Genomic DNA, 27,990 nt, shown 5'->3' on the forward strand with positions numbered 1-27,990 from the left:
ATCCCCAACCAGGCCTCTGGGGCTGGCCCCTCCACCATTGTTACCGCAAACTGTAGATGCCAGCTGCCTGCCGCAAAGCCAATATTGAAACAGGAGGAGGTAAGCTGCAAGAGGGCTTTATTGAACACTGGTGTCCAAGAGACAGAGGGGTTTAAATTTCTCCCAAATTCTTTCTGCCCCAAAAGAGCTAACTGGAGAGTTTTATTGGGAGAAGGTCAGGGTTTAGAGATTTCCAGGAATGTTGATTCTTCTTTGAGGTGAACATAATGACAAAGTGACCTCTTGTTGATGTCTTGCAGGTGTCTTGACGCCATCCTGGTTTCAGTCACAAGATGGCTCCGGATTTTGTTCAATTATCTCGGGTCTTGATGATATCGCCCATTGTTTTGCCCCCTAGGAGAGAAACATGGTTTAATCAGCAGAAAAAATCTCGGTTACCCTTTTTTTTTTTTTTTTACAAAGGGACTTGTTTTTCTAGAAAGGAACAATCATAAGACAGATTCCAGATCAAGTAATTGACGTTTTCCAAGATTTAACCACAGCTTATACAGCTAAACTAGAAAATATATTCTCTCTTATTTTAACACTAAACACTAAAAAAAATGTATTTTCTCTACTTCACCATCAGCATCACTCATACCTCATTCTGTTAGCAGAGGTGGGCACAGGCCCAGAAACAACACCCCTCCACTTTAGTCACACCAGAGAGACAGCAGAGAGGAAACCAGAGGCCAGAGAAATAATTTTTAAAAGGAAAAATAAGAGCAGCTTTGGTCACCAAAAAAAGGATGATCTTTTAAAAAATAAAACGGGGGAGGGGGGGCTTTTTTTTTTCTCTCTGTCTCTGCAATGATCAGCCATTTTACTTGAGATCTTAAAAAAAGTTTGAGAGTAGGTGCTCTGTCGGTTTAAACGTTCATGAGAATGGGTCAGATGATAGTGCTGTGATGTGGTTTGTGTCTGAGTGACAATGCTTAGAAACTCTGTGGGGCAGTTCTACTCTGTCCTATAGGGTCGCTATGAGTCGGAATCAACTCGATGGCACTGGGTTTGGTTTTTGTTTTTTTGACAATGCTGGTCACGTCCTTCAGACCACATACTGGTTCGGGTCTGCCTTTGCTTGGTCTGGAGTGGCAAAGGGATTGGCTCAGCCTAGGGAGAAGGGGTGGCCAAAATCGGTTTTCATGTTCACCCATTTTGTTTTTTAAGCCCATCTTCGCTCTTCCGTTTTCAATTTTCTATTCCCTTCTCATTCGTGCAGATGGAGCATACCTGGGTCCCAAACATCACTGATGTGAATATGAGAAAGAGGAGCCCCTCAAAGCACAGCAGGATGAGGAGGATCACCATCTGGGTGGAGAGAAGGAGTTACACTTTGTCCAATTTCCTTCAAAGCAAGGGCAGGAAGCAAAATTCCACCAGGGTGAGGGCGTGCAAGGAGATGAGAGCTGTGTACATTGTAAATAGGATGAAATAGTTCTGGTTGTTCTCACTGACACATTTTTTGACCGAGGGACAGTGGTGGGCCATCTCCCAAATGCACCACTTACATACACTTCAGTAGTGGACCCAGTCGGGCTCGATGTGGCAGCACTTGGGACACTTGTATACCACCTGTCAGGGCTTCAGCTGTAAGCTCTAGATGAATTCTTTAGTGGCACTTCCTTTGGCACTGCTCCAGGGTCCGTCAGCATGGCCTGGCAGTGGGAGGCTGGGGCCAAGAAGGCCACCAAGTTGAACACAATTCCGTTGATGATGCAGTAGGCATAGTCTTGGGATGGAATCAGTGTGACAAAGAGGACCACAAACTCTGAGCAGAGGACCAGAAACCAGGTGACAGTGGCACAGGAGATGCCACAGCCATCATGGATAAACCACAGGGTTCCCACAGGTCCAGGGTGGGGAGGTGTCATGCACCTCTGCTGCTGGAAGTATTCTGGTTTTTGCTCAGTGTTTTGGAAGTGGTGGCTGGGGATAAGCATCATAAGCTATTCTGTCTATACTGGCTTCCTGAAGCCAGTGGCAGTTCCCCAGTGTCAGGCCTCTGAGGGACCCTTGCTGCTGACGTTGTCACCTCCTCCTGCAGTCCCTCACTAGGGACCTGGCCTTGGGCTGTGGCAAAGGCTCCCCTCCAGCTGCTGTGGCCCCCTGGACTCTGCCAGACAAAGGATGGCTCTAAGAGGAAGCCCATCCAGCAGCTCCTGGTCGTGGTGGAGTCAGTGGCTGCCTGATGTAAATTTTCTGATTTTTAAAATACCATGCAACAAACAGTGCACATTTGTGGGCCAGAGAAGGCACAAGAGTAGTGATGTGGATTGAATCGTGTCCCCAGAAAATGTGTATCAACTTGGCTAAGCCGTAATTCCCAGTATTGTGTGGTTGTCCACCATTATGTGATCTGATATGATTATGCTATATGTTGTAAATACCAGCCTCTATGGTGTTAATGAGGCGGGATTAGAGGTAGTTATGTTAATGAGGCAACTCAGTCTACAGGATTAGTTGTATCTTGAGTCGATCTCTTTTGAGATATAAAAGAGAAAAGGGAGAGGAGAGAGACCTCATACCACAGAGAAAGAAGAGCCAGGAGAAGAGCTTGTCCCGTGATGAGTAACTCCTAGACCCAAGGGATGATGATGACAAGTACCTTCCCCCAGAGCTGCCAGACAGAGGAAGAATTCCCCTGGAACTGGTGCCCTGAATTCAGACTTCCAGCCACCTAGACTGTGAGAGAATAAAGTTCCCTTTGTTAAAGCCATCCACTTGTGGTATTTCTGTTATAGCAGCACTAGATAACCAACACAGGTGAGCAGTTTGCATACTTTGGTTTATGGTGTAAGAGGTGGATCTATTTTTTTCTCCAAGTACGTGGATCTAATCAATTTTTTATCCAATTCTTTCCTAAAAGCCTTTGTTGAAAAATATAGCTTTCCTTGTTAAGATCTTATCTTTCCTTTATCAAACATTTGTATCCTCTTAGCTGTCTCATGGATTGCTCTGTTCTTCTACCCCAACCCAGCCCAGTGACGTCGAGTCGATTCCGACTCATAGTGACCCTACAGGACAGAGTAGAACTGCCCCATAGAGTTTCCAAGGAGTGCCTGGCGGATTTGAACTGACAACCCTTTGGTTAGCAGCCGTAGCACTTAACCACTATGCCACCAGGGTTTCCTTATTCTTCTACCAGTTACCCATTATTTTTATAATGATAAATTTTGCATAATGATTTTAACTATTGGTATCCTTTTCCAAAGTTTTCTTTCCTATTATGTCCTGAAAATTTGCGTGAATTTAAAAATAACCTGCCCATCTACAGCATTCTTTTGAGACTTTATTTTAAAAGATTAGTTTCAAACTGCACCCTCATTAATTAAAACATACTTTACAAATTTGCAGCTTTAATTCTTCCCATTCAGGAACAAGAATGTTTTTTGGTAGGAGGAGAGAGGGAGAGTCACTCTCTAGACAGTTGTCACTTGTTATTTTTGGTGATGGGAAAGGCAATACCAAATGCGGGTGAAGTGTGCACAACCTGACCAATGTTAATAATGACACTAAGAAGAACATAAGAATTAGGGATGTTACAGGTAAATGCTATAACATATACAATTTTGCAACAGCAGTAGTAACAACAACAAAAAAAATACATGAGTGGTTACATAGGTACCCAGTCCAGTAAACCCAGTGCCATCGAGTCAATTCTGAGTAGAACTGCCCCAGAGTTTCGAAGGAGTACATATGTATGCATATATGTGATATATACATATAGGTACATATGTATGCATATATGTGATAGGAAGGTACATGTGTACGTATACCTGAGCGTGTTTAGACGTATCTGTTGTCGTTAGGTAGAACCAAGGATATCATTGCTGGTAGCAGATGGATCCTGTCTGAAAGCAGAGAATTCCAGAAAGATGTTTACCTGTGTTTTATTGACTATGCAAAGGCATTCGACTGTATGGATCATAACAAACTATGGATAACATTGAGAAGAATTGGAATTCCAGAGCACTTAATTGTGTTCATGCAAAACCTGTACATAGACCAAGAGGCAGTCATTTGAAAAGAATGAGAGTACGTTGTTTGTTGTTCTTGTTAGATACCGTCAAGTCATTTCCGACTCATAGCAACCCTATGTATAACAAAACAAAACACTGCCCAGTTCTGTGTCATCCTCATGACCACTGTTATGCTTGAGCCGATTGCAGCAGCCACTGTGTCAATCCATCTCATTGAGGGTCTTTTTTTTTTTCACTGACCCTCTGCTTTACCAAACATGATGTCCTTCTCCAGGGACTGATCCCTCGTGACAGCATGTCCAAAGTATGTGAGACGTAGTCTCACCATCCTTGCTTCTAAGGAGCATTCTGGTTGTACCTCTTCCAAAACAGATTTGTTTGTTCTTTTAGCTGTTCATGGTGTGTTCAATATTCTTCACCAACACCACAATTCAAAGGCGTCGGTTCTTGTTTTTGGTCTTCCTTATTCATCATCTAGCTTTTCCACGCATATGAGGTGATTGAAAACACCATGGCTTGGGTCAGGCGCACCTTAGTCTTCAAGGTGACATCTTTGCTTTTCGATACTTTAAAACGGTCCTTTGCAGCAGATTTGCCCAAGGAAATGAATCTTTCGATTTCTTGACTGCTGTATCCATAGATGTTGATTGTGGATCCAAGTAAAATGAAATCCTTGACAACTGCAGTCTTTTCTCTGTTTATCATGATGTTGTTTATTGGTCCAGTTGTGAGGATTTTTGTTTTCTTTATGTTGAGGTATAATCCATACTGAAGGCTGTGGTCTTTAATCTTCATCAGTAAGTGCTTCAAGTCCTCTTCACTTTCAGCAAGCAAGGTTGTGTCATCAGCATAGCTCAGGTTGTTAACAAGTCCTCCCCCAATCTTGATGCCCTGTTCTTCTTCATGGAGTCCAGTCCTCTTGATCTAGGTTCCTCATGAACACAATTAAGTGTTCTGGAATTCTTATTCTTCACAGCGTTATTAATGATTTTTTTATGATCCACACAGTTAAATGCCTTTGCATAGTCAATGAAACACAGGTAAACATCTTTCTGGTATTCACTGCTTTCAGCCAGGATCCATTAGAGATCAGCAATGATATCCCTGGTTCCTCGTCCTCTTCTGAATCCGACTTGAATTTCTGGCAGTTCCGTGTCAACATATTGCTGTGGCCATTTTTAAATGATCTTCAGCAAAATTTTACTCGAGTGTGATATTAATGATATTATTCAATAATTTCAGCACCTGGTTGGATCACCTTTCTTGGGAATAAGCATAAATATCAATCTCTTCTACTTGGTTGGCCAGGTAGCGATCTTCCAAATTTCCTGGCATAGACGAGTGAGCACTTGCAGCACTGCATCCATTTGTTGAAACATCTCAACTGATATTCTGTCAATTCCTGGAGACTTGTTTTTCACCAATGCCTGCAGTGCAGCTTGGACTTCTTCATTCTGTACCATCGGTTCCTGATCATATGCTACCTCCTAAAATGGCTGAACGTTGACCATTCTTTTTGGTATAGTGACTGTGTATTCCTTCCATCTTCTTTTGATGCCTCTTGAGTTATTTAATATTTTCCCTGTAGAATCCTTCGTTATTACAACTCAAGGCTTGAATTTTTTCTTACAATTCTTTCAGCTTGAGAAATGCCAAGCATGTTCTTCCCTTTTGACTTCCTATCTCCAGCTTTTGCACATGAAGTAAAAGAGCTGAACAGAAGATTTCAAAGGGTGGCTTGAGAAAACAAAGTAAAGTACTATAATGACATGGGCAAAGATGTATCTGCAGGCATATGCATATACATATTCATGTGTGTTGCACATTTATTCATATTTATAATAAAGTGCATAGGGAGCACAGTCATAGTCATAACCAAACACCTTGCAGGATTGGTTTACTGGGACCATAGTTTCATGGGGGAACTCAATCAATTGGCACAACATAGTCCATAAAGTTTGTGTTCTACACCGTAGTTTGGTAAATAGCATCTGGGGTCTTAAAAATCTGTGAGTGGCCATCTAAAATACAACTCTTGGTCCCTACTCATCTAGATCAAAAAAGAAAGAAGGAAACCAAAGGCTCAAAGAGGAAACTAGTCTACAGGACTAATTGGCTATGCAAACCATAGCCTTATCTATCCTGAGACCAGAAGAACTAGATGGTTCCTTATTATCATTATAGACTATTCTGACGAGAGACACAGTAGGTGATCCTGGGTAAAGTGAGAGGAAATTGTGGAAGAAAATTCAAATTCTTAAAAACAAAACAAAACAAAGCTCAGACTTACTGGACTGGTAGAGACTAGAGGAGCTCCTGAGACTTGTTGTTCTTGTTGTTAGGTGCCGTTGAGTCGGTTCCAACTCTTAGAGACCCTATGCACAACAGAACGAAACACTGTCCCGTCCTGAGCCATCCTTACAATCGTTGTTATGCTTGAGCTCATTGTCGCAGCCACTGTGTCAATCCACCTCATTGAGGGTCTTCCTCTTTTCCACTGACCCTGTACTCTGCTAAGCATGATGCCCTTCTCCAGGGACTGATCCCTCCTGACAACATGTGCAAAGTATGTAAGACGCAGTCTCGCCATCCTTGCCTCTAAGGAGCATTCTGGCCGCACTTCGTCCAAGACAGATTTGTTCGTTCTTCTGGCAGTCCATGGTATATTCAATATTCTTTGCCAACACCACAATTCAAAGACATCACTTCTTTTTCGGTCTTCCTTATTCATTCTCTAGCTTTCACATGCATATGATGCGATTGAAAATACCATGGCTTGGGTCAGGCACACCTTAGTCTTCAAGGTGACATATTTGCTCTTCAACACTTGAAAGAGGTCCTTTGCAGCAGATTTACCTAATGCAACGTGTCTTTTGATTTCTTGACTGCTGCTTCCATGGCTGTTGATTGTGGATCCAAGTAAAATGAAATCCTTGGCAACTTCAATCTTTTCTCCGTTTATCATGATGTTGCTCATTGGTTCAGTTGTGAGGATTTTTGTTTTCTTTATATTGAGGTGCAATCCATACTGAAGGCTGTGGTCTTTGATCTTCATTAGTAAGTGCCTCAAGTCCTCTTCACCTTCGGTGAGCAAGGTTGTGTCATCTGCATAATGCAGGTTGTTAATGAGTCTTCCTCCAATCCTGATGCCCCATTCTTCTTCATATAGTCCAGTTTCTGGTATTATTTGCTCAGCATACAGTTTGAATAGGTATGGTGAAAGAATACAACCCTGATGCACACCTTTCCTGACTTTAAACCGATCAGTATCCCCTTGTTCTGTCCGAACAACTGCCTCTTGATCTATGTAAAGGTTCCTCATGAGCACAATTAAGTGTTCCGGAATTCCCATTCTTCACAATGTTATCCGTAATTTGTTAAAGAAGGAAACCAAAGACTCAGAGAGGAAACTAGTCTACAGGACTAACTGGCAACACAAACCATGGCCTTATCTATCCTGAGACCAGGAAAACTAGATGGTTCTTTATTATCATTATAGACTGTTCTGACGAGAAACACAGTAGATGATCCTGGCTAAAGTGAGAGGAAATTGTGAAAGAAAATTCAAATTCTTAAAAAAAAAAGGCCAGACTTACTGCACCAGTAGAGACTAGAGGAACCCTTGAGACTATCACAGTGAAATACTCTTTAAACCTTGAACTGAAATCCCTTCTGGACGTTACCTATCAGGTTGGTAATAGATCAGCTGAAAAATAAATAATATCACTGTAAGTACTGTGCTCCTTTAAAAACATAACAAAACAAAATCGTCTATATGAGACCAAATGGTCAACCTTTATCCTAAACCTAAAATGAGAAGGTTGGGGGAGGGGAAGGTAGGGAAACTAGATTAATGGAAACTGAACAACCATAACAGAAATAATGAGAATGTTTGACATAATGTGGAAAATGTAACAAATATCACTGAACAATATGTAGAGAAATTGTTAAATGAGAACCTAACTTGCTGTGTAAACTTTTCTCCAAAAACACAATAAAATATCTTTTAAAAAAGAATGCCTTTCTACTTATTTAAATACGTTATATTGTTCAGTTAAAGAGTTTTAGTTGTCATCATTCAAGTTTTACACATTTCTTATTAAAATTATTACAAGAGAGTTTACATTTTGTTACTATTTTAAATGAGATCTGTTTTGTTCTTTTGGGACCCTGTTGGTGCAGTGGTTAAGAGCTCAGCTGCTAACCGAAAGGTCAGCAGTTCAAATCCACCAGTCACTCCCTGGAAGCCCTATGGGGCAGTTCTACTCTGTCCTATAGGGTTGCTATGAGTCAGAAATGACTCGACAGCAATGGGTTTGGTCTTTTTTTTGGAGTGGGGGAGTGTTCTTTTAGAATTTTAACTTCTAAGTGGTTATTGCTAACTAAGGGGCATGATTTTGTATATTTATTTTGTATCTGAGTATTTGTCTTAAGTTTCTTCTAGTTCTAAGAATTAAAAAAAAATTGAGGTAAGGATTTCTAAGTTGATCGTTGAGTAAATGACCATCATTTTCTGGACTATCAAACATTTTATATAACATGGAGAATTTTTATTTCTTAAAGTTTTAAAGCACTCACCAGTAAAACTCTCTTGCCTTGAAGTTATTTTTTGAGGAAATTCCATGACTATTGAATATATGTTTTCTGCTTCTCTTCAGGAAATTCTAGTATTTTTATTTTCTTAAAGAACCCTTTTACTTATTTACTTATGACATTTATTAATAGTTACACATACACTGAGCAACAAAGACACACAAAGCTTCTATTTCAATGGAACTTACATCCTCAGAAGAAATAAATAAGAAAATGTCAAGAGATGATAAATGTTGTTTTTGTCAGGTGCTGTGGAATTGGTCCCAACTCAGCGACTTTATGTACAACGGAATGAAATACTGCCCAGTCCTGCACCATTGTTATGGGTTGAATTATGTCCTCCAAAAATATGTGTATCAATTTGGCTAGGCCATGATTCCCAGTATTGTGTGATTATCTACTATTTTTTCATCTGGTGTGACTTTCCTATGTGTTGTAAATCCTGTTTCTATGATGTTGATGAGATGGGATTAGTGGCAGTTACATTAATGAGGTAGGACTCAATCTACAAGATTTGATTGTGTCTTGAGCCAATCACTTTTGAGATATAAAAGACAGAAGCAAGACAAGGGGACCTCATACCACTAAGAAAGCAGCACGGGGAGCAGAGCACGTCCTTTACAGCTGGGGTTCCTGCTTGGAGAATCTCCTAGCCCAAGGAAGGATTGGTGACGAGGACCTTCCTCCAGAATCAACAGAAAGAGAAAGGCTTCCCCTGGAGCTGACACCCTGAATTTGGACTGCTAGCCTACCAGACTGTGAGAGAATAAACTTCCCTTTGTTAAAGCCATCTACTTGTGGTATTTCTGTTATAGCAGCACTAGATAACTAAGACAGCCATCTTCACAATTGTTGCTACATTTGAGCCCACGGTTGCAGCCACTGTGTCAATCCATCTCATTGAGGGTCTTCCACCTTTTCGATAACCCTCTACTTTACCAGGCATGAAGTCCTTTTCCAGGGACTGATCCCTCCTGATAACATGTCCAAAAGTACGTGAGATGAAGTCTTGCCATCCTTGCTTCTAAGAAGCATTCTGGCTATACTTCTTCCAAGTCAAATTTTTTCATTCTTCTGGCAAACTATGGTATATTCGATATTGTTCGCCAACACCATAATTGATCATGATAAATGCTCTGGTGAAATTAAGAATGTAATATGCTTGGGAGTGACTATCTGGGGAATGTTGAGGAACTTTGGGTAGTTAGAAAAAAATCCTCTGAGAAAGTGACATTTACACTTACACTAAGAAGAAGGAATAATCAAAGATGCATGGAAAGAGATTCCAGGTAGAAGGCAGAGTTAGGTTAAAGTATGGGAAAATTTTCATGTGTACAAAGGCAGTTGACACGTTCAAGTTACTATGTCACTGGAATTTTCAAATCTATTATAGTGTTATCTTGTAATATTAACTTTCTCTATATCTATGGTTTTTTCTTTCTCATTCTTAATAACGCTTATTTATTTCTTATCCCTTTTTCTTAATAAAATTTGCCCAAGATTTATTTGTTATATCATACATTTTTTAAAAATCAAAACAAAACATTTAGATATTCATGTAGTTCAGCTTCTTGGGTTATTTGCTCAGGATACAGATTAAATAAGTACCATAATCTATGGTACTTATTTAATCTGTATCCTGAGCAAATAACCCAAGAAGCTGAACTACATGAAGAAGAAAGAATGTTGCATCAAGATCAGAGGAAAACTTACTAACAAACTGCGATATGCAGATGACACAAACTTGCTTGCTGAAAGTGAAGAAGACTTGAAACACTGATGAAGATCAAAGACTACAGCCTTTGCACATCAATATAAAGAAAACAAAAATCCTCACAACTGGACCAATACGAGACATCATGATCACTAGAGAAAATATTGAAATTGTCAAGGATTTCCTTTTGTTTGGATCTACAGTCAATGTCCATGGAAGCAGTAGTCAAGAAATCAAATGATGAATTTTATTGGTCAAATCTGTTGCAAAAGACCTCCCTGAAGTGTGGAAAAGCAGAGAAGTCACTTTGAGGATTAAGGTGCACCTGATTCAAGCCATGATATTTTCAATTGCCTTATATGCATGTGAAACCTGGACAATGAATAAGGAAGACCAAGGAAGAATTGACGGCTTGAATTACGGTGTTGGAAAAGAATATTGGATATATATCATGGACTGCCAGAAGAATGAACAAACCTGTCCTGGAAGAAGTACAGCCTTCATAGAATTGAAGACAGTTAGGGCCTTGCTCTGGATTAGGGAATGCTTTGGCTTAAGGGAATGTTGTGACTGGTTTGATCATTTATTCAGACCACTAAAACTTTCTCCATATCAGCGATAAGGCTGTTTCGCTTTCTTATTGTTTGTTCACAGTAGTGGCACTTTTAATTTCCTTCAAGAACTTTTCCTTTGCATTTACAGCCTGGCTGTTTGGTGCAAGAGGCCTAGTTTTTGGCCTGTCTAGGCTTTTGACATGAGTTCCTCAATGGGCTTGATCATTTCTAGTTTTTGATTTAAAGTGAGAGATGCGGCTCTTTCTTTCACTTGAACACGTAGAGGCCTTTGTAGGGTTATTAATTGGCCTATTTTCGATATTACTATGTCTCAGGGAATGGGGAGGCCAGAGGAGAAGGAGAGAGATGGGGGAACAACTGGTCGATGGAGCAGTCAGAACACACATATTTATTAAGTACACTGTCTTCTTTGAGTGTGGTTTGTGGCATTCTAAAACAATTACAATAGTAACATCAAAGATCACCGATCCCAGATCACCATAACAGATATAATAATAATGAGAATGTTTAAAATATTGCAAGAATTACCAAAATGTGACACAGAGACATGGAGTGAGCACATGCTGTTGAAAAAATGGCGCTGACAGACTTGCTCCACACGGGGTTGCCACAAACCTTTAATCTGTAAAAAACACAATATCTACGAAGCACAATAAAGGGAAGCACAATAAATACAGGTAGGCCTGTATTTATAATCTGAAAGGAAGACCACACCCCAAGGAACTCCCCTTTCAACTGGCTGGTTGATTCTATTAGATTATATTGTGGAAAATGATTACAATACATTGTGTTAGATTATGTTATTGAACAGCAACTAGTCTAGTGTTTCATAAAACTACTGGGGACTATATAGCCTAGCCAAGTTAACACGTAAAATTAACCATCACAAGCATCAAAAAAGTGATGAAATTGTGGGTGTTTATTCTCATTGCTTTGTAATAGACTGAATGAGGGGCTCTAGTGGAACTAGCTTAGAATTTGAGGTCAAATAATATAATTGTTAAGATTTTTCATGTCTGATTAAGCACTTTATCTTAGACATAATATTGAATCTATGAATAAAAGTGATTATTTCCCCTGTCTTATGGCTGCATATAAGAAAAGTGGGGTTTAGAGATGTTAAGTAGAATGCCAAAGTCATGACACTCCTGATCCCAGAACCCATCATGCCTTTACTGATCCCTTTTGTGACCCATTCCCATACTGACCCTCAACCAGGTTTTCCTCAGCCTGATTCTATTCCAGGCTACATATAAGCCCTTGAGTATTATTAATCTTTCTGGGCTTCAGTTGTCTTGCAGTAAAATGGGGCTGACGATATTCATGGACTTGTGGTCATTACTGTGAATAAATGAAGTTCGTTAAATGCTTAGAAAATAATAGGCAATCACATTTTCTAGCTCTTTCCATTTCAGAATATCTCTCATCTTGAGCAATATAATTAATAATTTCTCAACTTCTTAAACCAGATACTTGTCTGTTGATTCCTAGCCCCATACTGGCACTTCTATGTACTTCTTTACATCTAAAGGAACTGGAAAAGGGCATTTTATAGGACCCACTGACAATTTGTTTTCTTTTTAGTTCTGCCAATGGAAGGCAGTCACATGCAAATGGCAGGTCAGCAGAAGAAAGCTATTTTTTTTTTTTTTTCTTGTTTCTAGTTCAGGCATCTGCAATGGTTGGTGACTGTTGGTGGCCATGGGTTCTTGTCTCCTGCAGCCTCAGTAAACATTAGGGCTTCCAGATTCATACTGCAGGCGTTCAAACAGAAGTGCTCAAATAGCTTCAGCAGTGAGTGTGCTTGTGGACTCCAGGAACACTCTCGAAGTCTTTGCTTCTCCAGCCTTAGGCAAGCCAGTGACTTTCTGAGTTACTGATTTCTGGGCGTCCTCATCTTCTTTTTGTTCCTCCAGCTTTCCAATGCTTTTGCAATCAACTCACTGCATTAAATTTTCTTTGTTTGGAATACTGAGGAAGTTTTGTGTTTTCAAACCTGGATACTGACTGATATACTTCTGTGAAAATGGTCATGTTTCTAGGTTAAAATTGTACTAAACTGATATTTGTGTATAAAAAAATTATGTAAATAAATACCAATTTTTATGATTAACAAACCAATTAGCATTGGTTTCTAAATTGGTTTGTTTCTAAATCTGAACCATTTTGAGGAGAATTTTGCACTGCAAAACATAATTTCTGCCTACAATTATTATAATAATTATTGTAATAATTATTATTGTAAGCTACTTTATGTGATAGAGTACACTCTTTAGGTGCTTATTATATTAAAATAATATTCTGAACTAAAAATAATATACTAAACCCAAAAAACCAGTGCTGTTGAGTCGATTCCGACTCATAGAGACCCTAAATATATATATAACAACCAATATACTAGACTGTCAAAAGATAACACCAAGATCATTGAGAGGTAGTTTTAACAAAAAAAAGCATGGACTTTGGAGATAATATAATAGGTAATATTTTCAATGTAATACTTCTAATAATCAATCTATGCATTACATATACATACAATCCAGGTTAAGAAAGGCATATAAAGTTTATAAAAAAAAAAAGTTTATAACCAAGCATTAAAATCTACTCAATGGCTGTATTGTATCAGGCTATTCCCCAGGAATATATGTGACATAATTTAGTTGTACGTTTCTGGGGTTGGAGTAGGACATTGAGAACTAGTCCAAGGGAGAACATCTGTTATCACATAAGATAAAAGAAAAACATAAACAAGATCAGGCTTGCTGGTCTCACAGAGACTGGAGAAACCCCAAGATTATGGATCCCAGACACCCTTTTAACTTAGTACTGAAGTCACTCCTGAGGCTTACCCTACAGCCAAAGAGTAGACAGGTCTATAGGGCCAACAGTAACACATACAAGATTTAGGCCTCATAGTTCAATTCATGCATAGGAAGACTAAGGGGCACCCTAGCCCCAAAGCAAAGATGAGAAAGCAGGAAGGGACAGGAAAACTGGACGAATGGAAACAGGGAAACCGGGGCAGAGAAGGGGAGAGTGTTGACACATCCTAGGGTTGGCAACCAATGTCCCAAAATGATTTGTGTATTAACAGTTTAATGAGAAACTAATTTGCTCTGTAAACTTGTGTAACACACACACACACACACACACAAAAATGCACTAGTTAATTCAAAAAAAGAAAAACATAGGCAAAACTAGCTTGTATACTATTATTTACAAAAGAGTTCTATAAGAAGTATATGTTATTTGTTGTAGAACAAGATTAAATGTAGGACAGAGATCAAGGTATGTATCAGCTTTTAGAGGAAAATCTTCAATTGAAGTGGAAAAGTTTGCTTTCCAAAACTGAACTTTGGCTTCATTTTTAGCCATCTGCTAACTATAACAACTGATGCATTCCTGAATCTGGTTCTGTTTCCAGAATATGACAAAGTTTTGTCTATAGTTATCAGATGATTGCTGGTATGTGAGAAGAACTCTAGCTTAGGTTTTGCTCACATATAGCTCTAGACCAGTATTCTGAAAACTTTTGGTCTCACACCTTTACATTCTTAAAATTTATAGGGGACACCGAAGAACTTTTTTTTTTTTTAATATATGGGTTAATCTATTAATATTTACTATATTAGAAACTAAAACTTAGAAATGCTTAGGGTATTTATTCATTCTAAAATAAACTTATTAAGTATTATCATAATTTCATAAGTAACATTTTTACAAAAAATAATATATTTTCAAAAAGAAAAACAATTGAATGAGAAGAGCAGCATTATTTTACATTTGCAAATCTCTTTAATGCCTAGTTGAATAGATACAGCTGGATTCTCTCTCATAACTGCTTCTGCACTCAATCTGTTTCTATACCACACATCATGCACCCTCTGGAGAACTCCACTGTACACTACAGACAGGGTGAGACGGAACATGGTAACTAGAGCCTTAGTATTACTATGAAAATGATTTTCACCTCTTGAACCCTTTAAAAGTGTTTCAAAGACCTAAATAGTCCCTGGATAGTACTTTGAAAATCACTGTTCTAGTCTACATCAATGGTTTTCAATATATTTTCCAAGGTAATATATATGATAATTCTCTGATGCACATTTTCATGGATGTTTTCAGATATTAACTAAACAAAAATAATATTTTGATCAGTAAGTAAAACAAATAACATCAGACATTTCTGAGTGTTTGGCAGGGTAATATGGGGAAAAGGACATACGCAGTATTCACGTAAACATTTTACAAGCTTGTGAGAAATAGACAAAAACCAAACCTGTTTGTTGAGTCCACTCTGACTCATGGTGATCCTTCAAGCTTCAGAATAGAACTGCGTTCCACAGGGTTTTCAATGGCTGTGATCTTTTTTTCATTGTGCTTTAAGCGAAAGTTTACAAATCAAGTCAGTCTCTCATACAAAAACTTATATACACCTTGCTATGTAGTCCTAGTTGCTCTCCCCCAAATGAGACAGCACACTCCTCCTCTCCACCTTGTATTCCCCATGCCATTCAGCCAGCTCCTGTGCCCCTCTGCCTTCTCATCATACCTCCAACAGGAGCTGCCCACATAGTCTCATGTGTCTACTTGAACCAAGAAGCTCACTCTTCACCAGTATCATTTTCTGTCTTATAGTCCAGTCCAATGCCTGTCTGGAGAGTTGGGTTTGGGAATGGCTCCAGTCTTGGGCTAACAGAAAGTCTGGGGACCTTCTAGGTTCAGTTAGACCAGTAAGTTTGGTCTTTTTATGAGAATTTGAGGCCTGCATCCCATTGTTCTCCTGTTCCATCAGGGATTGTCTGTTGTGTTCCCTGTCAAGGCAGTCATTGGTGGTAGCCGGGCATTATCTACATCTTCTGGTCTCAGGCTTATGGAGTCTCGGTTTATGTGGCCCTTTCTGTCTCTTGGGCTCGTAATTACCTTGTGTCTTTGGTGTTCTTCATTCTCCTTTGCTCTACGTGGGTTGAGACCAATTGATGCATCTTAGATGGCAGCTTGCTAGCATTTAAGACCCCAGATGCCACTCACCAAAGTGGGATGCAGAATGTTTTCTTAAGACATTTTGTTATGTCAGTTGACCTAGATGTCCCCTGAAACCATGGTCTGCAGACCCCTGCCCCTGCTCTCTGGCCTTTGAAGGATTTGGTTGTATTCAGGAAACTTCTTTGCTTTTGGTTTAGTTCAGTTGTGCTGACCTCTCTTGTATTGTGCATTGTCTTTCCCTTCACCTAAAATAGTTCTTGTCTCCCATCTAATTAGTGAATACCCTTCACCTTCCCTCACCACCCTCGTAACCATCAAAGAATATTTTCCTCTGCGTTTAAACTATTTCTTGAGTTTTTCTAATAGTGGTCTCCTACAATATTTGTCCTTTTGCAACCAACTGATTTCACTCAGCATAATGCCTTCCAGGTTCCTCAATGTTATGTTTCGCGGATTCATCACTGTTCTTTATTGTTGCACGGCATTCCATTGTGTGAATACACAATAATTTATCCTTTCATCCATTGATGGGCACCTTGGTTGCTGAATGGCTGTAATCTTTGGAAAGTAGATTGCCAGGCCTTTCTTTCACACACCACTAGGTGGATTCTAACTGTCAACCTTTTGGTTAGGAGTCGAGGGCAAACTGTCTGCTACAACTCCTTGATCTTTGATTCAATACAGTAACATTGAATGCCAGTGACAGTAACATTATTTCAGAGATACATTGAATTTGTTAGGATCTTATTTTTTTTTAATGACAAATTTAAAAATTATACATTTTAACAATTACTGGAAACCAATCACTTTGAAAATATTCCTGACAATGCTGAGAGCTGCTATCCAGAGATAGACACTCATTAGTATCTTTCTTTCAGGTGGATGGCAGAGGTAGGTGTAAACTATGAAATATATTCAATCCTTCTTTTTATATACAACTGGAACAAAATAACAAGAAGGTCACTTTTTTTCCATTTATATATTATTCAGTATATAAGCATATATACATGAGCATGTGTGCTCACATTCATTCATTCATTCACCAAATATTTGCAGAGGGCCTCACTGAAATGTGCCAGGCACAGAACTTGACACTTGGAAGAAACATAGAACACATATCCCACATACCCCTGCCTTCATTAGACATATGTTGTAGTGTGGAGAGACACACAATAAAGACGAATAAGCAAAATAAATCACCCATTAAATAATGATAAGTATTACAGAGAAAATGCAAAGGAAGGGAATGGGAAATACCGGGAATGGGGGATGTTGTGATTTTAGAAAGGGTGGCAAGTAGAGGATTGGCTGAAAAGGTGGCATTTGAGCACAGATGAAGGGAGCAGGCCATTTTGGGAAAGAATGTTCTAAGCAGAGGAAATAGAAACTGCAAAGACTATGAGGTTGGGAGTTTGTGCACAGTCTTCTAGGATCATAAAGCTAAGCGAGCTGTCTGTGAGGTCAGATTGGTAATGAGGGTAGTGCCTTAAAGCCATTGTAAGTATTGTAGTTTTTACCTTATTTTGGGAAGCCATGGGAGACTTTGAGGAATGATATGATCTGACTTCCTTTTTAATAGATTTACTTTGGCTTCTGTGTCAAAAGTAGACTCAAAAGAAAGCACATGCAGAAGCAACAAGACCAGTTCCTGGGCAATTACAATAATCCAAATAAGAGATGATTTAACTTATGACAGAGTTGGTTAAGTAGTCAAAGATGCATTTTTAAGAAGATCCAATAGACTACTTGCAAAATTGATACAGGACATATGAGAAAAAGAAGAATTAAAGATGGGTTTGGGGAAAAGGATTGAGCCATTCACTGAAATGATAAACATTATGGGTGTGGCTGAGAGAGGGGTTGAAGCCTGCAGGGTCACTGAAGTGGGATCCCTGTTGAATCATTCCTGCTTTTCCTGAAGAGGAATGGATAGGTAGATAAATAGATAGGCTATAACTTTGCTGTTATTGTGTGTCTAGTCAGAATACAATTTATAACATTCATTTGTATTAGAGAACCTGTGTTAAATATGTGCCTACAGCAACTGAAGAACTGAATGTTCTTGTTGGTTGCTGTGGAGCCAATTCTGACTCACAGTGACCCCATGTGTGCAGAATGGAACTGCTCCGCAGGGTTTTCAAGGCTGTGACCTTTTGGAAGCAGGTCCAGGTCTGTCTTTGAGGAGACTCCAGGTGGGTCTGAACTGTCTACTTTTCAGCTAGTTTAGTTCATAACCATCTGTGCCATCCAGGGACTCCTTGAAAAACTAAATAATGTTCTAAATTGAAAGTATTTATGGACCAGGAAACATACTTGTATTCTGATCCCAGATATTTTTCTAGCAAGAATGTCTTTGAGGAAGTCATTTAACTTTGTTATATCTCTTTCTTAAATTGGTAAAAAGAATTGGACCAGATGAACTCTTACAGTCCCTGTTACAAATCCCAGTTCTACTACTTTGTGCCTGTGTTCCTTGTACTAGTTTCTGTAACATGGGAATAACAATAGTGCCTGCATCATAGTTTATCATGAAGATCAAATGACATTATACGTGTAAAGCTGCGGTGTGAAAGATGGCTTTTATATGGAATTTGTAGCCACGGTCTTGTGACTCTCATCAGATGACTGGGTGGAACTATGCAAATAAGGTGCATGGCACTCTTGTGGGAGCGAGATCATGCAAATAAAGTGTATGAAACCCTAACGAAGGGACTGGTCAGTTTTGCCATCTCCAAACAAACCAAACCAAACCCACTGCCGTTGAGTTGATTTCGATTCATAGCAACCATATAGGACAGAGTAGAACTGCCCCATAGAGTTTCCAAAGAGTGCCTGGTGGATTTGAACTGCTGACCTTTTGGTTAGCAGTAGTAGCACTTAACCACTACACCACCAGGCTTTCCTATCACCAGGCTTAAAATGAGTCATCCTAGAGGCAGAAAGCAGGGACCTCACCACCACCAAGAAAGAAGAGTTAGGAGTGCTGAGAACCTCCTAGACCCAGGAGACAAGAGAGTGAGAGAGCTGTAACCCAGGAGTTGGTGAGAGATGGCAAGAAGTAGCAGCAGGGAAACTTTGAGTATATATTTCAACATTCCTTGGTAATGGTATTGCATTTTGAGATTTCGTTAACTGTTTCATTCATACTTGGAAGTTTTCAGTGTCGTTGTATATATAGAACTATGCACATTATCTTTTATTTCTCTGAATTCACATATATCAATACATAACCAATCTCTTCAAGGGTGGTGGCGTAGTGGTTAAGTACTACAGCTGCTAACCAAATGGTCAGCAGTTCGAATCCGCCAGGCGCTCCTTGGAAGCTCTATGGGGCAGGTCTACTCTGTTCTATAGGGTCGCTATGAGTCAGAATCCACTCGACGGCACTGGGTTTGGTTTTGTTTTTCTTCAAGGGTTCTATCTTTTCCTCTGTGGCAGCAGAGAAAGCAGAACCAGGAGACTGGCAGGAGATGGTATGGTGGGCCCTCTGGCCCACTGAAGGAGAAAGCTGAGTGCTTTCAGGCAGGGGCTTGATGGTGGAGTGGGGTGCCCCGGACACTTATCAGTGGAGCTAAAGAGCTTTGTAACATTTTCTGGAGCAGGGCAGATACCAGGCTTAGGAACTGAGGGGCTAAGGGGCAGAGGGCCAAGAGGCTGAGGGCCAGGAGAAACCTGCTTTCATGTTACTAGGTGGAAACCCCAGGTTCTTGCTCGGCATGACTCATACTGGCCAATAAACAAGAGACTGCTGTGGGAGAACAGGAAAGGCACCTTTATTTCACTGTACAAGGAAAAGGAGTCAGAGCTGCTGCTAACAAGACTGCTCCCCAAGGTTGAGTAGCCAAGTTACTTTTAAGGGGGTTAGAAGCAGGGAATTTATACAAGTTATGTTAGCAACATTCTTAATCATACTACACAGGGGCACTAGGGTTTACATATAAGCTCCAAACAAAAGCAGGATTCAAATGCAAAGCTGCACGGGGAGGAAGCCCAGCAAGAGAAACAGGAGTTTTAATACAACACTGTTGGGGAGGAAGACAAACAAAACAGGATTTTTAATACAGCACTGTGGGGGCTCTGTCTCACTCCATTTCTCTTTGGACATCGGTCATTCAGGACCAGTGTTCGTTTTGAATTATAGCCCAGTTTGAAATTGTTTGGCATATTTTTGGGGATGGGCAAATATTGGACCTAGGCATTTCATTGTGGCTACTGACCTCTGGTTGGTTTATAACTGACTATATGCTAAGTATTAAAAGAAAAAGACTGGCCTCTATGCCCTATTTATGTGAACATTTCCCTAAAAGATTTTTTTTTTTCAGATTGTCTTAGCTATTGTCTTTATACCTCAGGGTCCAGTCGTTGTGTCTTCATGAGTTTTTGTGAGTCCAGCTTTACGCTCAAGGACAGAAAAATGGCTCCAATATTATCTCCTAAATCATCCTTTTCTTTTGATCACAGATTGATTGATTAATACCTGGACTTAGTGGAGCCCTTAAATGGTGGCCATGGTAGGCTCTTTAAACTCACGGTGCTGTTTTCCACCGGATACCATCGGTATCTTAAGTAAGACTGATGTTCTCATCAATCACATTGACGAAATGAGCAGACTCAATGTACATAACATTTTGGCCTGAGGTTTTTTTAAGCGTGTAAGACAATAGAAGATAAGTTTTATTATGCCTAATACTATCAGGATGCAGACTAAGAGTATTATTTCTTACAATAGGGATTTAGCTCATGTATATATTCTTGATGGTAACTAACCAAATAAATCTGGTGTTTGTAAGGGTATTACAGTGTGTACCCAATAAGCTTGTTGTCTATGTATATTCTGTCCTATTTGTCTTGAGTTATTTTTTTGAAACAACCAGAGGTATTTGCTATAGTACAGATTACCCTTTCTTGGCCTAAAAACCTAAGGCTATTTTGTTATCTTACATCACCTCAACTAACAAGGTCAGAGATTACTGTTGTGTTTTTATCTCATTAGCAACTTCATCTGTTATTTGTCCCATAATGATTGATAAATTTCTTAAAGATTTTTTTTTTTCAACTTAATTATACCGTAATAAGAATTAAACCTACCAACCCCACTCTGAGTATTGGACCAATGGGTTTCTTTTTTTACTCTTGTTTTATAATGTGTAATAATTTAACATTACCTTTTCAATATTTACTAGCATCATTACTATAAATATCTAAAGGTAATCTTAAAATTCTCAAAGTGTGTTGCCCATGCATTCATCAGGAATCTAAACAAGAGACTGCTCATGTCAACTGTCAGTTGGAAAGGGATCATTTAAACTAATATGGTCAGATCCACCAGACAAAAACATATATCCATAAGGAGCACACAAAGTTTGTCTAGAGGAAACAGAAGGTATGGAAAAATTTACATGTGACAACCAAATTTTCACCAGAGAATACATGATTAGCAAGATAATACAGGATGGACCTCTCCTGTTGGAGGTCTTCCACTAATCTGTTTAAAACATACTAAGTGTTCTTCTCAAGAATCAAGCTGCCCTTCCTTGGTTTTCCTAGTAACAGTCATGGGTCACCTTCTCAGAAGAGAAAGTGCCAAAAAACTTTTTTGTTTGCTCATTGTAGAGAACTAATAGGAATTTTAATGCTGTTCTATTTCGTAAAATCATAACTCAAATTAATTTCAGACACTTCTCTGGCTACGAACTTTACAACTTTGCTAAGTTTACCAAAAAGAACTTCTAATTCAAGAGTTACAATATCTAAACCCATTAGTTAAATAATTTAGGAGGAAGGAAAATGGTTTCTTATATCCAGAAGGTAAGACCTTAAAACATCAGCAATGCTCCCACAAAAAATCCATAATATTCCTTTACTCAGTCTTATGTAGTTAATTTCTGTTCCACGTAATTCTGGATCAGCCACCTGTGAACCCATCAGCTTCTACACAGAGTTTTGGAAATCTTGATTCAGTCTAGTCACAGTACTTTTCATAAGTCTAATATTGTCCAACATTTTGTTAAGATATTTTGGTCAAACATTTTCAGCAAATCAGCAAAGTAAAAACTTATCTGCATATGACAAATCTTAATATTGCCATGATTAATTTATAAACACAATACTCTTAATTACAAAAAATTCAGAGCCAAATAAAGTCAGTTTAAAAAACTTTAGACAAAAATATTTTTAAATATAATGATTAATCTTATTTTTAAAGAGCTTCAGATATAAAAAAAAAATTTTTTTTCAGATATAATACACTACATAATAATTTTAAGACACAATACCTTATAGTCAGAATGTGCCAGAATTATCAAGACTCTAAAAACCTGAAGAGTAATAAAAAGTAATACAGAGTAATAAAAAGACTTCATAGGTAAACGATAGGTGAATGAAGAAGGGTAATAAAAAAGACTTCATAGGTGAATGCCCCAGTCAAACCACTGGCTTTGATACCAGATTAAAAATAAATAAATAAAGCTGTGGCCAAGTTAGTGATAAAGAAATAATAATAAAATTATGGCATAATATTATGCTTTTGATGTCTAACACTAGACACAAACATAAGCAGAAACACTAAAATATAAATTTTGACCCAAAGTGAATCAGGCATTTCTCTTGATTTTAACTACACGTTCCATATAATTTGTAACATAGTCAATAAATCTTTCCATATTAAAAAAAAATTTTTTTTTTTTTAAGCCATGCAGCTTGGTTTTTGACTCAGGAATTTTATTTTAATGAGAGACTAAACCTTTGTCTTCGAGGCAGATTACACAAAGACTAAATTAACACTTTAACTCAGAAATCAAAGAAAATTTTTATTATTTTAACAGTGAGAAACTCAATTCTTTGTTTTATATATTATTTAACATTAAAGCTCCTAAAAATCTCATAGATTACAACATTATACTTTAGTCAGATAGATAAAACTTTTGACCACGCTAAATAATTTTTTTAATAAACCTCTTAAATGTTGTCTCTGTTCTGTAACTCCTATAGTACATTCTTTTAAAATGGCAAAAATGGACACACTCGTTAGCAGACTCAATATATATATGTGTGTATATATATACACACATATATTTTGTGTGTGTGCTATACAAAGCAAAAGTATATAAATTTAAATTATGACAAATATCTATTTACTCAATTTCATGTCTGAAATTACCTAAAAGGTTTTGGAAATTATTTTAAGCTTGTATACCATGAAACATAATTGTCAAAATGAAGTTAGTTCAAACATAAAAAGTTTTTATTTAAATTTTACTATTTTTCTTATTTTTCTCAATCTAATTTCAGCCCTTAAAGATTTTATCAACCAGCTTTGGAAATCACAAAGTTTCTGTTCAACTGACCAATTCATTGAGACAGATACAACCTTATCTCTCTGGCTAGGGGTGGAAACATTTTTCTAGGCCATTTTAAGTGTGTCTCATTGTGATTTTTATTTTTTCCTTTTTAGAGTTCTTTTACAATAGAGAGAGCTTGTTTATAGCTCTTTTACGACTGTGGTCTCTTTAATTTTTGGTAACTATAATAAAGCAACAATTTTTTCTTACTTTCTTTTGCCTTAAAAAAGTCTCCTCTCAGTTGGAAGGCATCTTTCAAAAGCTTCCCTGGAGCTATATGACTTCAGAGACTGGGGGCTAGAGAGGCCTGACTTCTTACTCTCTTGACTCAGGGAAGACAAGATTGGGTCATTCCAATTCAATTAAATATGTTTTAGTTGGCCTAGTATCTTGAAAGGCTATCTACCCAGTAAATACCAAAGATCTTTAGCAAATCTGTAAATGAATCCATCAATTCTTGGCTAGGGAGACTAGGGGCTGGGGAGGTCTGATCTTGCCATGCCCTCACTCTCTTGACTCGATTCACAGAGAAAAACAAACAGGTTTTAGATAAAACTTACTAACTTTCCAGAGCCTCCAAACCAAAACCAAACCTGTTGCCATCGAGTTGATTCCAACTCATATCGACCCTAAAGGACAGAGTAGAATTGCCCCATAGGGTTTCCAAGGAGCACCTGGTAGATTTAAACTGCTAATCTTCCAGTTAGTAGCTCTAGCTTTTAATCACTATGCCACCAGGGTTTCCGCCAGAGCCTCAGATGGAGGAATATTAGAACTTTTGACAAAAATTGAACAATAAGCAAAAGTTCCCCCAAAAGGAAAAGACAAAACAACACAAATGCAAAGCTCATTTTTTCAAAGTGTCCACTAAAATTCTAAATTGTTTTTAGTATATTTATAGTGTTTTTAAATATGACCCCCAAACCAGTGTCTCAGTAGTGGGGGAAATTCAGGCTCATTTATCAAAAATGTCAAGCTCTAACGTTCAAGCTTTTGGTTCTTTTTTTTTTTTGACTCAATTCATTTTGTTGACTAGAGACCTAGTCTCTTATTTTAGACCTTAAATTACCTAAAAGGTTTTGGAAATTAGTTTCTTTAATTGGCAAGTATTTTAAAGTAGCTACTGATGACTTTAACATTGTGATTTTTTATTGAGAAACTATATCATAAAACAGGTCTGAACTACTACTTCTCCCTGAGAATTTGGCAAAACAGAACTGTTACCCAGGTTTTCTCTAGTACTCTAGCCTATCTCACACCACTTTATCCTGTCACAGGAGTCTTTAACGCTTGTGATGAGTGCTGGTGACCACCCTAATGGCTTTTGCTGGTTGACCTGTGCCCAAAATTTGCAGCTTATAGTGAGTGACCCAGAGCTCTTTGGAAATAGAATTATCTCTTTAATGTTTCATATGCCTGAATCCAGACACAAAACTGCAGTTCACCAAATGAGTTACTGAACATCACTCTTAACCAAATGATCAAGCAAAAAACCTAAGAAAGATTCTCCTTAATCAAACAACTGGCTCTCAAAACAAATATGCCAAAGCTTAAAAAAACATGAAAAAGAGAACAAAAAGAATAAGTGAAGACTCTTTTTCGAGGGCACTCCCCCGTCAGTGTCAAAGGGACATAGAGTGCGAACACGTGGGTCCAAGAGATAGGACCTCTTTTTCTTTTTTGCTGGCTTCTGCTCCACAGTCCAGGTCTCCTTGAGGTTGACTGGATTCATGGTTTTAGAATCCCTGCAACAACTACACCATTAACTCTTGTAGGGTGAGGACACCACAAAGTTTAGTAAAGCAAAAAGAAAGGTTTTATTCAGAGTATATTTAAAGAGGCAAAAGTAGGAAAGGGACAAGCAAAGGGAAATGCTGCCAGGGCCATGTCTGTCCAAGTCTCTGTTCCCAGTTCTTAAGGATGCATCTTAGCGGGCCACATTCTGGGATCTTTGAACATTCCCCATTCTTTGGATATACACACTTAAGACTCACACAACCTAATCCAGTGCACCAACTTAACAGGTACCTGAGCCTTTTATGCCCTCGGCGGTCAATTCCTCAAACTTCTTGGGACTCTTCTAAGGCCTTACTAGGAATTACCTGGTTATTTACTAAATAAGTTCAGATTCCTAATGCCTTCAATGGTCAATTTCCCCCGCTTCTTGGGACTCTTCTAAGGCCTTACCTTGAACCAAAAACCAAACTCGCTGCTGTCCAGTCAATTCCGACTCATCTTGCCTAAAAAAAAAAGCCTAGGTACTTATAAAACAACTCAGGTGCATTTCATGTCTCCCACAGAGCCATCTTTTGGGTCCCAGGTGGACTGGCCTTCAGAGCTGCCCCAAAGTCTACAGAAGAAATCTCCTGGTGGTGCCAGACACTGGGGTGGTATGTTGTCTGATTCACCTCAAGAACGGAACAGATGGCTCCTGGCTGGCTCATCAGAAATGTTACTGGGTGGAAAACCCAGGTTCTTGCTCGGCATGACTCGTATCGGCCAATAAACAAGAGACTGCTGTGGGAGTACAGAAAAGGCACCTTTATTGTATAAAGAAAAGTCAGAGCTGCTGCTGCCAAGACTGCTCGCCAAGGGAGGCCAGGCAAGTTACTTTTAAGGGGTTTGCAAGTAGGGAGTTCACATAAGTTATGTCAGCAACGTTCTTAATCATACTATGCAGACACAATGGGGTTTACATATAGTCTCCAAGCAAAAGCAGGATTCCAATGCAAAGCTGAGGGAGAGGAAGCCCAGCAAAAGAAACAGGATTTTTAATGCAACACTGTGGGGAAGGAAGCCAAGCAAAGAAGGCAGGGTTTTTAACACAGCACTGTGGGGGCTCTGTCTCATAAGGGCATGGGTGAGAAGAGGCTGCCCTGATTGAAGAACTGTACCCTGAATTGTAACCTATTACTTCCCTGATAGAGCCCATATTTGTGAGCATTGTCTGTGAGTTTTTGCAATGAATTATTGAGCTCAGCAGAGAAGCAGAGCGTCATAGAAGGGACGGTTGGTGTTAGAATTGGTAAAAAGGTTGGAGAGAGGAGGCATGTCTGACCTCCACCTCAGAGCAAACAGTCTTGGGCTGTTGATGTTGATTATGATTCTTCTTCCCCCTTGTGAAGTTAGAGGAGGTCAGATGCCCCCGCCACACCATTTTTACAAAACCACTTAAAACAAAGCCTGGCACACTGTAAGTTAATATTACTATTATGTCTTTAAGCTTAAATCTATAAGCTATATATTGGATTTTTTTGCTATTATCTGTTCACAGGTTGTGTAGGATAAAAAAAAAGTGTAGGATAGAGGAGTAAAATTGAATGGCTAAGGAAAGAATGAAGATATGAAATTAAACTTCCAGGTGGAGGACCTAAAAACCCTGTTTCCTTTGCTGGCTCCTCCCCCACAGGCTTTGCATTTGAATTCTGCTTTTGCTTGGAGCTTATTTGTAAACCCTATTGTGCCGGGGTAGTATGATTAAGAATGTTGCTGACATAACTTACATGAACTCCCTACTTGTAAACTCCTTAAAAATAACTTGCCTGCTCACCCTCGGGCAGTAGGCTTGGCAGCAAGGGCTCTGACTGACTACTTTTATTTGTACAACAAAATAAAGGTGCCTTTCCTGTTCTCCCACCAAGGCCAATACGAGTTATCCTGAACAAGAACCTGGGGTTTCCACTAGGTAACACAAAAAACAAAAAAAACACAAGGACACTGAAAATTTCCAAGCCTGAAAAAAATAATGAAATCTCAAAATGCAATACTACTGCCATGGAATGTTGAAATATGTACTGTTACTATACAAAGCATTCCCTTCCACACTCCGCATTTTCTACAAATTAAAACAATTTAGTCAGTTATGAAAAAAAGTAAAGCACATGCTAAAATAAAATGCATAATACTGCCAAGTTTTTTTATGTTTAAAATTACACACATGCTACAAAAAAAAAAAAACACCCAATTTTTAAATTATAGCTCTGCATGGTAATTAAAGAGCCCTGGTTATACAGTTGTTAAGCCCTCAGCTTCTAACAGAGGCCAGCAGTTCGAACCCACCACCTGATCCTCTGGAGAAAATCCTGGCAGTCACCGTCCAGAGGTTTACAGCCTTGGAAACCCCATGGGGTAGTCTTACTCTGTCCTACAGGGTCCCTATGACTCAGAATTGACTTGAGGGCCGTGGGTTTGGTTTTGGTATGCTGATTAATCTCTTTCTCCAGCTTCCTGTGTTCTTTTCTGTTGGGAAAAACGAGTCCAAACAGAAAGTAAGATCCATTTTTTTTCCCCTAATTAAACTGCTCAACTATTCTGAGGGTGAATTCGAACATCTTAAGGACTCTTTTTTTTTCTCGAAAGAGACCAAAGAGAAGAGCACTTTTATCAAGAGCTCTTCACACCGAAAGCCAGCTAGCTAGCTGCGCAAGGACTTCTTCCGGATGGCCCAGTCGGGTTCCTGAGCAGCACCACCTGCTGGTCCTATATACGTCCCACCTGGTCCACCCAAAATCTCCCTCTCCCTTTCAGAGCCTCCTGGACCTAAGCATAAGTAAAACAATATATAAAGATATTTATAAAACAATATATAAACCGAAATTGCAGGTAGTCTGAGGAAGGAGAAGGACGGCACCCAACAAACGCTTCGGCTACGGTAGGAAACCAGCGGAGCGGGGACGGCCCGGCAGGGACTCCTGCGCAAGCTCCCGGCTGTGCAGCGCTCCTTCCGCCCCGCGCAGACCCGCCCCGCCCCGCCAGCGCGG

At 39.1% G+C, this 27,990-nt stretch overlaps 1 long non-coding RNA gene and 1 pseudogene across 1 annotated transcript; both read right to left on the bottom strand.

Annotated features, from left to right (window-relative positions):
• LOC135232321 (uncharacterized) lies at positions 1-27,925 on the bottom strand. The gene is made up of 3 exons (XR_010322873.1): positions 27,822-27,925; positions 15,184-15,284; positions 1-393 (listed from the first exon to the last, which is right to left on the bottom strand). It is a non-coding gene; the product is annotated as an uncharacterized LOC135232321 (long non-coding RNA).
• Positions 805-2,017, bottom strand: LOC100659959 (palmitoyltransferase ZDHHC3-like; annotated as a pseudogene).
• Positions 27,926-27,990: the final 65 nt, after the last annotated feature.

The sequence above is a fragment of the Loxodonta africana genome, chromosome 1 (genome assembly GCF_030014295.1).
Source record: "Loxodonta africana isolate mLoxAfr1 chromosome 1, mLoxAfr1.hap2, whole genome shotgun sequence".
Taxonomy (NCBI): Eukaryota; Metazoa; Chordata; class Mammalia; order Proboscidea; family Elephantidae; genus Loxodonta; species Loxodonta africana.